Genomic DNA, 6000 nt, shown 5'->3' with positions numbered 1-6000 from the left:
ATGCATGAGTTTTGCTGTAGTATTGGGGGATTATCAACAGAGCAGTAAAGAGGGAAAATATTAATTTATCTTGTACTTCCCTGACACTGACTCGCACACGCATATGCACACAGGAAAATCAACTTTGTGACCTCTGCTTGACAATGACAATATGGTAGTAATTGGCTTTTCACTATTTTGTGGTTATGAGAACAAAAATGGACATACTTCAAGACGCAAGGTTATCATCAATTATAGATCCATCAGAAATTCTTTCAGGTATTTTCTACCTTAATTCAGCTCTGGAGCCTAATTCTCTTCGTAACTAACAATTAGGGTCCATATTGAAAAAAAAGCTCATAGAGTAGGCAAATTGATGTGAAATGATTGTGTATCATTCACACCAAGTTCCTTGAAACCTACTATTTCCGTTTTTCATAAAATAGACTTCAAACAAAATTACTTCTTGGCAACAGTGATCCAAGAGGTCTGCAAGTCTGCATAGCAAGCAATCTTGACAGCTTGATTATTTGTTATAAGAACAGCTCTGAAACATTTAATCTATAGACCGTGTTGTGATTTCAGCAGAGAAATTTCATCTTCAATATTCCTGAGGACTGAGAGGCGGGCAACTGCAAGTCACTTGTTAATATCCACACTTGGGTTTAATCCTTGTTAGCGGAGTATAACAAATGCAGAAAGGTTCATTTTTCCCCTCACATGGGAAATGCCATTCAAGGGTGTATATTTTAGTCTGCTTAGAAGCATGCAAAAATAATGTTCATTAACGATACGGGAGATACAGATGCTGTGTGAGAAAAGGATATAGCGATGATCATTGATTCTGGCAGAAGACTTCAGGAGCTCTCTTTGAAGTCTGACAACAGGAATCTGTGCCCAGATTTGCCAGGCTTTAATCTGTGACAATTAAATTAGGGGATAATGAAAAAGATGGTGCTGTCTTCATTCTTGGTTGAATTAATGATTTCTAAGTTGTGGGGAATGCTACCTCTCTGGCTGGTTGTTGTAGAACTTCTGTTTCATCAAACTCTGATTGTAAGCCTGGATTTAAAGCCCTGGGAGAACTTAAAATTCTTTCCTGTAACTCCACTGTTATTTCTGCAGACCACCTAGTACATACTTTGTAAATGCTACAGGGATGTATATTAATGTAACTAATCCAAGGATGGATGGAAGAGATGCAAGCACCAGCCATACTTGAACAGGGAAGAGGATCTTTCAGTTCGGGAGATGAAGCCAGACATGGAGGGGGCAGCTTTCAGTGGTGGGAGGATGCTGGTGGCATGATGTCACCTCTCTTCATCCCTGCACTGCCTTGCTCCTTCCTCTATCACATTGCCACATGCTGAGCATTGCTTCTGCCTAAAGCTACCATGGTCAGCGCCTGCACGTCTACTGCACTACATTTACTTACACATCTACTGCCTGCACTTCTCCTGTGGCTGAACCAGGCTCATGTGACCTGTTACAAAACCGTGTTATTTTCTGGTTTAAAAATTACGTAGTTTAAAAATTCCCCAGAACAGGTAAAAATTTTCCTGCTGGAGAGCTCTTCAAATAAGATTTGCAACACTCATATTTAAGAATCATGCAGTTTAATAAAAAGAAATTTATATTTTCTTCAGCTACAGCTGGATAGCATATTGCCAGAGGTACACAAATAATAGCAATTTGGATTTTATTAATATTTATTCTCAGTTTTTACTTTTCATCATATCCCAAGGCCTCACCTATGCCCCTCAAGCAATATTTATTTATCATTAAAGTCAGCATTTAGAATGTATGGTGTGACAGTTAATATTTTTATCAATGGTACAGTAAAGAATATATTGCATTATTCCCTGAGTTGACCAAGCAATTTCTGTCTAAAACAAAATGTGATCCTTGAAATTCCTGGAGAGAAGGTGAATTTTCCAGTGGTCAGGAATTTTGTTTCCAAAAAGTCCACTGTACTTCATCTACAAGGGAAAATCTGCTTATTTTTCATATTTTTTTCCTTGTATGAAAGAAACCAAACATGTTCTTTCCTGAATATGGAATGACAAGGTATGTAAACATGGAAAAGAAAGACTTGCATTACCTCAAGATGAATTGCTACCGGGGCAGGGAGGCACATATCATTGCAGCTTTTTAATCTCCACATTTGGAAATGCATTAAACTTTATTAAGCTTCTGACATATTTTATATATTTCACTCTAATTGTACCCTGTCTAGGCAGGATACATCTGTTGTAACTCAGGCATCTGAAACTCAAACATCTAAGTTTGTCTTAAGTCACCCAAACTCCCTTTACAGTCGAAGGACAGAGGCAAGCAGCTGCAGAGGGCACTTCATCTCCTCCTCTCGTTGGGGTCTAATGTGAGGTCAGACAAACTGCCCCAGCGGAGTGACAGTGTCTCAGCAATGATTATAAAAATAAGCTCTGCATGACTAGCTCCATCTTAGATCTTTCAGACATCCCAAGTTGAGTGTGATGACTGTGATGTCCCCCTAATACCGCTGATGGCAGAATACTCACACCCATTTACAAAGCAGAAGGTTTCAGGCTGGATCCTGTAAAAAAGATGAAATATATGACATGCACCAGATGTGTAAGAGTGACTTCTCTTGCCAAATTTATTGTATGATATTTGCCTGGATCTCTGTAAGACTTCAAAAGGACTAATGGATGCCAAACTTTTTGAGGATCGATTAGTTTCAGAAATGCAGAGAGGATGCTGCAGATTGAGAAGAAAGCAAAGCAAAATTGCTCTGTTCGCTGTGTTAATTAGTTAAGGCTGTCTGGCAAGGTAGACTGCCTGCCTTTATATTTCCGTTCCAGTTTGAACAAGAAGCCAAGACAAAAATGAGGCAGGGATTTAGCCTGAAAAAGCAGTTGTCATGGTGTAGGTAGGCATTTCAGCTACACACATTTGTGTAGCATAACAGTTCTGAATTTGTTGGATTTTGCATTGTAGCTGAAGTTGTACATGGTATGTTATAGTATTTTCACTGATATTTGCCTTGTGCCCTAAAAGAAAATGAGAACTACTGTCCTTGGCAACATGAAAGATAAATGTTTGCAACATTTTCCCCACCCAATTTAATAGAACTATTCAATTATTTAACAAGTTATTCTATTTTCAGTCCTATTGTAGTTTCCTGGTTTAGACCTGCCTGCCAGCCTTTGTATTTCTGGCTGTTTCTTGGCTGCTTGATAGCATGAGACAGCCACCTGAATTCCACCTCGAGAAAAGCCTTTGCTGTTCTCATCTGAGAGACTTTGTGTATTCTTGTCACCCTTCCCCAGCACTGTCACTCCCTAGTGAGAGAATCAAACCCCACATCACGCCATACTCATCACAGCCTAACTCGGAGAAACCTGTCAGTGCCCCAACAAGATTAACTACTGTTTGTGTCTGATCTCAGGCAAGAGCCTGGAGTGAGCTGTATGCAGCTACCTGATCTGGAGGCTTGTGTCATGTGCTCCTGTACAGTGCTACAGGCTATAAGGGCCAGAGAAATGCCAAGTGGCCAACTAGGGAGGGGAGTCTGCTGAAGCAGAGTTGTTCACTGACTAGATAAATGGAGGAGGTGATTCTCATCCAACACAGAGGCATTTCCATATCTAAGGGGAAAAGGCTTGTTATTTTACTTTAGAGACCGGCCAAAATGTCTTCTGGTAAAGGAAGAAATAGTGTGAGCTGCATGATGACAGATGGAACCAGCCTGGACCCCTTGAAGAGCTCAAAGTGAAGCCTGAACACAAGTTAATATGATTATGGAAGAGAGGTGAGCTGATTGTGAAGGAGAGGTGTTTTGAGGGGAGAACAGGGAAGATAGGCACTCGGAGCTGCTCTCTGGTGGGGTTCCCCTAGAGAAGCTGTGCACCCCGAGTGAGATCCCTTGGGGGTTTCCCAGAAGACACATCTGACAGTGCCGAGCACAATGCCTGGAGCCCTGATTGAAATTGCCAGGTTTGGTAACTCAAGGATGTCTACCCAATACAGCCTCAGAATTTCCTATTTAATTTCATCCTTTGCCTATTCTATATATATTTGTAACTGTGTTGCCTGTTTTGGATGCTATGAATAAATGACTGTATTTGCCTTTTATTTTAACCTGGTTTGGATTAAGTGTGATTTTAGGTAATAGGATAACAACAAGTCATTCTTTCCTCAAAGATATAGTGAATCTGCAAATGAGGGCCTGGTTTGGATGACAGGTCACTCCTGCTATCTTTTTCTCTACCATCTCAAATGATGAGTGTCCGTGTGGGGTATCGGTTCATACTGCGGCGACGAACCACGTTGTAATCAATATGATGTCCCAGGATGGAATTTCAGTCTTCTTCTTTTGACTCTTTTATAAACTTAGGAAATTAAAAGCACACAACTAGTCATGCTGTGCAGAAAGAATATTAGTAAGGTTCTGCATCAAGGAACCAAAAGATAGTATCAAAGACATAGTCAGCTCTGTACATACACATAACACTGATCAAAGATAAGATCCTTCCAAATCTCTCCCTTGCCTCAAGATGTCTCCCAGTATACGTTATTGGTTTATCACTGTTAGAGGCCTTTCAGGACCTCTTCATACCACTTAATAATTCATGCAAACACAACCCCATTTTATTGTTGATTCTGAGACAGTTACCTACAAACTTAACACCAAATCCTCAGTGGATGTAAAACCTCATACTCACCATGGAGGTCAACAGAGCAGAAACAGTGTGTAAACTTATCACAGGAATAGTAGGACAGTTCAGGTTGGAAGGGACTTCAGGAGGTCTCCAGCCTCCAGTCCAACCTCCTGCTCAAAGCAGGGTCAACTCTGAGGTTAGACCAGGCTGCTTGTGGATTTTTTTTCAAAAAACTTCAAACAGGGAGAAAGCAGAGCCTTTTGGAGCAACCAGGTCCACTGCCTGGCTGTCAAAAACAGCCTTATGAGCAAAAACTTCTATTTATATCCAATACAAACTCTTTTTTGAACTTATGCCTGTTGCTGGTCCACTTGGCCTTCATTTGAATTACAACAATGCCATGCAGTGCTACAGGCTTGGGGCAGAGTGGCTGGAAAGCTGCTCAGTGGAAAAGAACCTGGGGGTGCTGGTCAAGAGCCAGCAGAACATGAGTCAGCAGTGTGCCCAGGCGGCCAAGAAGGCCAATGGCATCCTGGCTTGTATCATGAATAGTGTGGCCAACAGGACCAGGGCAGTGATAATCCCCCTGTACTCTGCACTGGTGAGGCTTCACCTGAAATCCTGCGTTCAGTTTTGAGCCCCTCACTTCAAGAAGGACATTGAGGTTCTGGAGTGTGTCCAGAGAGGGCAACAAAGCTTGTGAAGGGTCTGGAGCATAAGTCATATGACGGGGAAGCTGAGAGAGCTGGGGTTGTTTAGCCGTAGAAAAGGAGGCTCAGGGGAGACTGTATTGCTCTCTACAACTACCTGAAAGGAGGCTGTAGTGAGGTGGGGATTGGTCTCTTCTCCCAAGTAACAAGCATCAGGATAAGAGGGAATGGCCTGAGGAAGTTTAGATTGGATATGAGAAAAAAATTCTTCATTGCAAAGGGTTGTCAAGCACTGGAACAGACTGCCCAGGGAAGTGGTTGAGTCACCATGCCTGGAGGTATTTAAAAGACATTTACAGACACAGTTTAGTAGTGGACTTGTCAGTGGTGTGTTAATTGTTGGACTCGATGATTTTAAGGGTCTTTTCCAACCTAAACAATTCTATGGTTCTGTGATTGTTTCTCATCCTCCTGCCTTGTGACACTGTGAAGTGCTCAGTTCTGTCTTTTTGGTGGCCCCTCCTAGATGCTGGCAGGCTGTTAGGTTCCTTTGAGGCTGTCTCTCCTGAAGATTGAGCCAAGTCCAAATCTCTCCTGCTCCTCCTGCTCCACATACTGATGCTCCACATACTGATTGCATCTCCCTCTGCTTTGTCCCCAAAAGGTGAGCAGAACCACCTCGTCCTTCCCTGGATGTGTAGAGCTCAGCCCACCACACATCCCACTGG

The sequence above is a fragment of the Pseudopipra pipra genome, chromosome 2, assembly GCF_036250125.1.
Source record: "Pseudopipra pipra isolate bDixPip1 chromosome 2, bDixPip1.hap1, whole genome shotgun sequence".
Lineage (NCBI taxonomy): Eukaryota > Metazoa > Chordata > Aves > Passeriformes > Pipridae > Pseudopipra > Pseudopipra pipra.
This window is presented reverse-complemented; position numbering follows the sequence as displayed.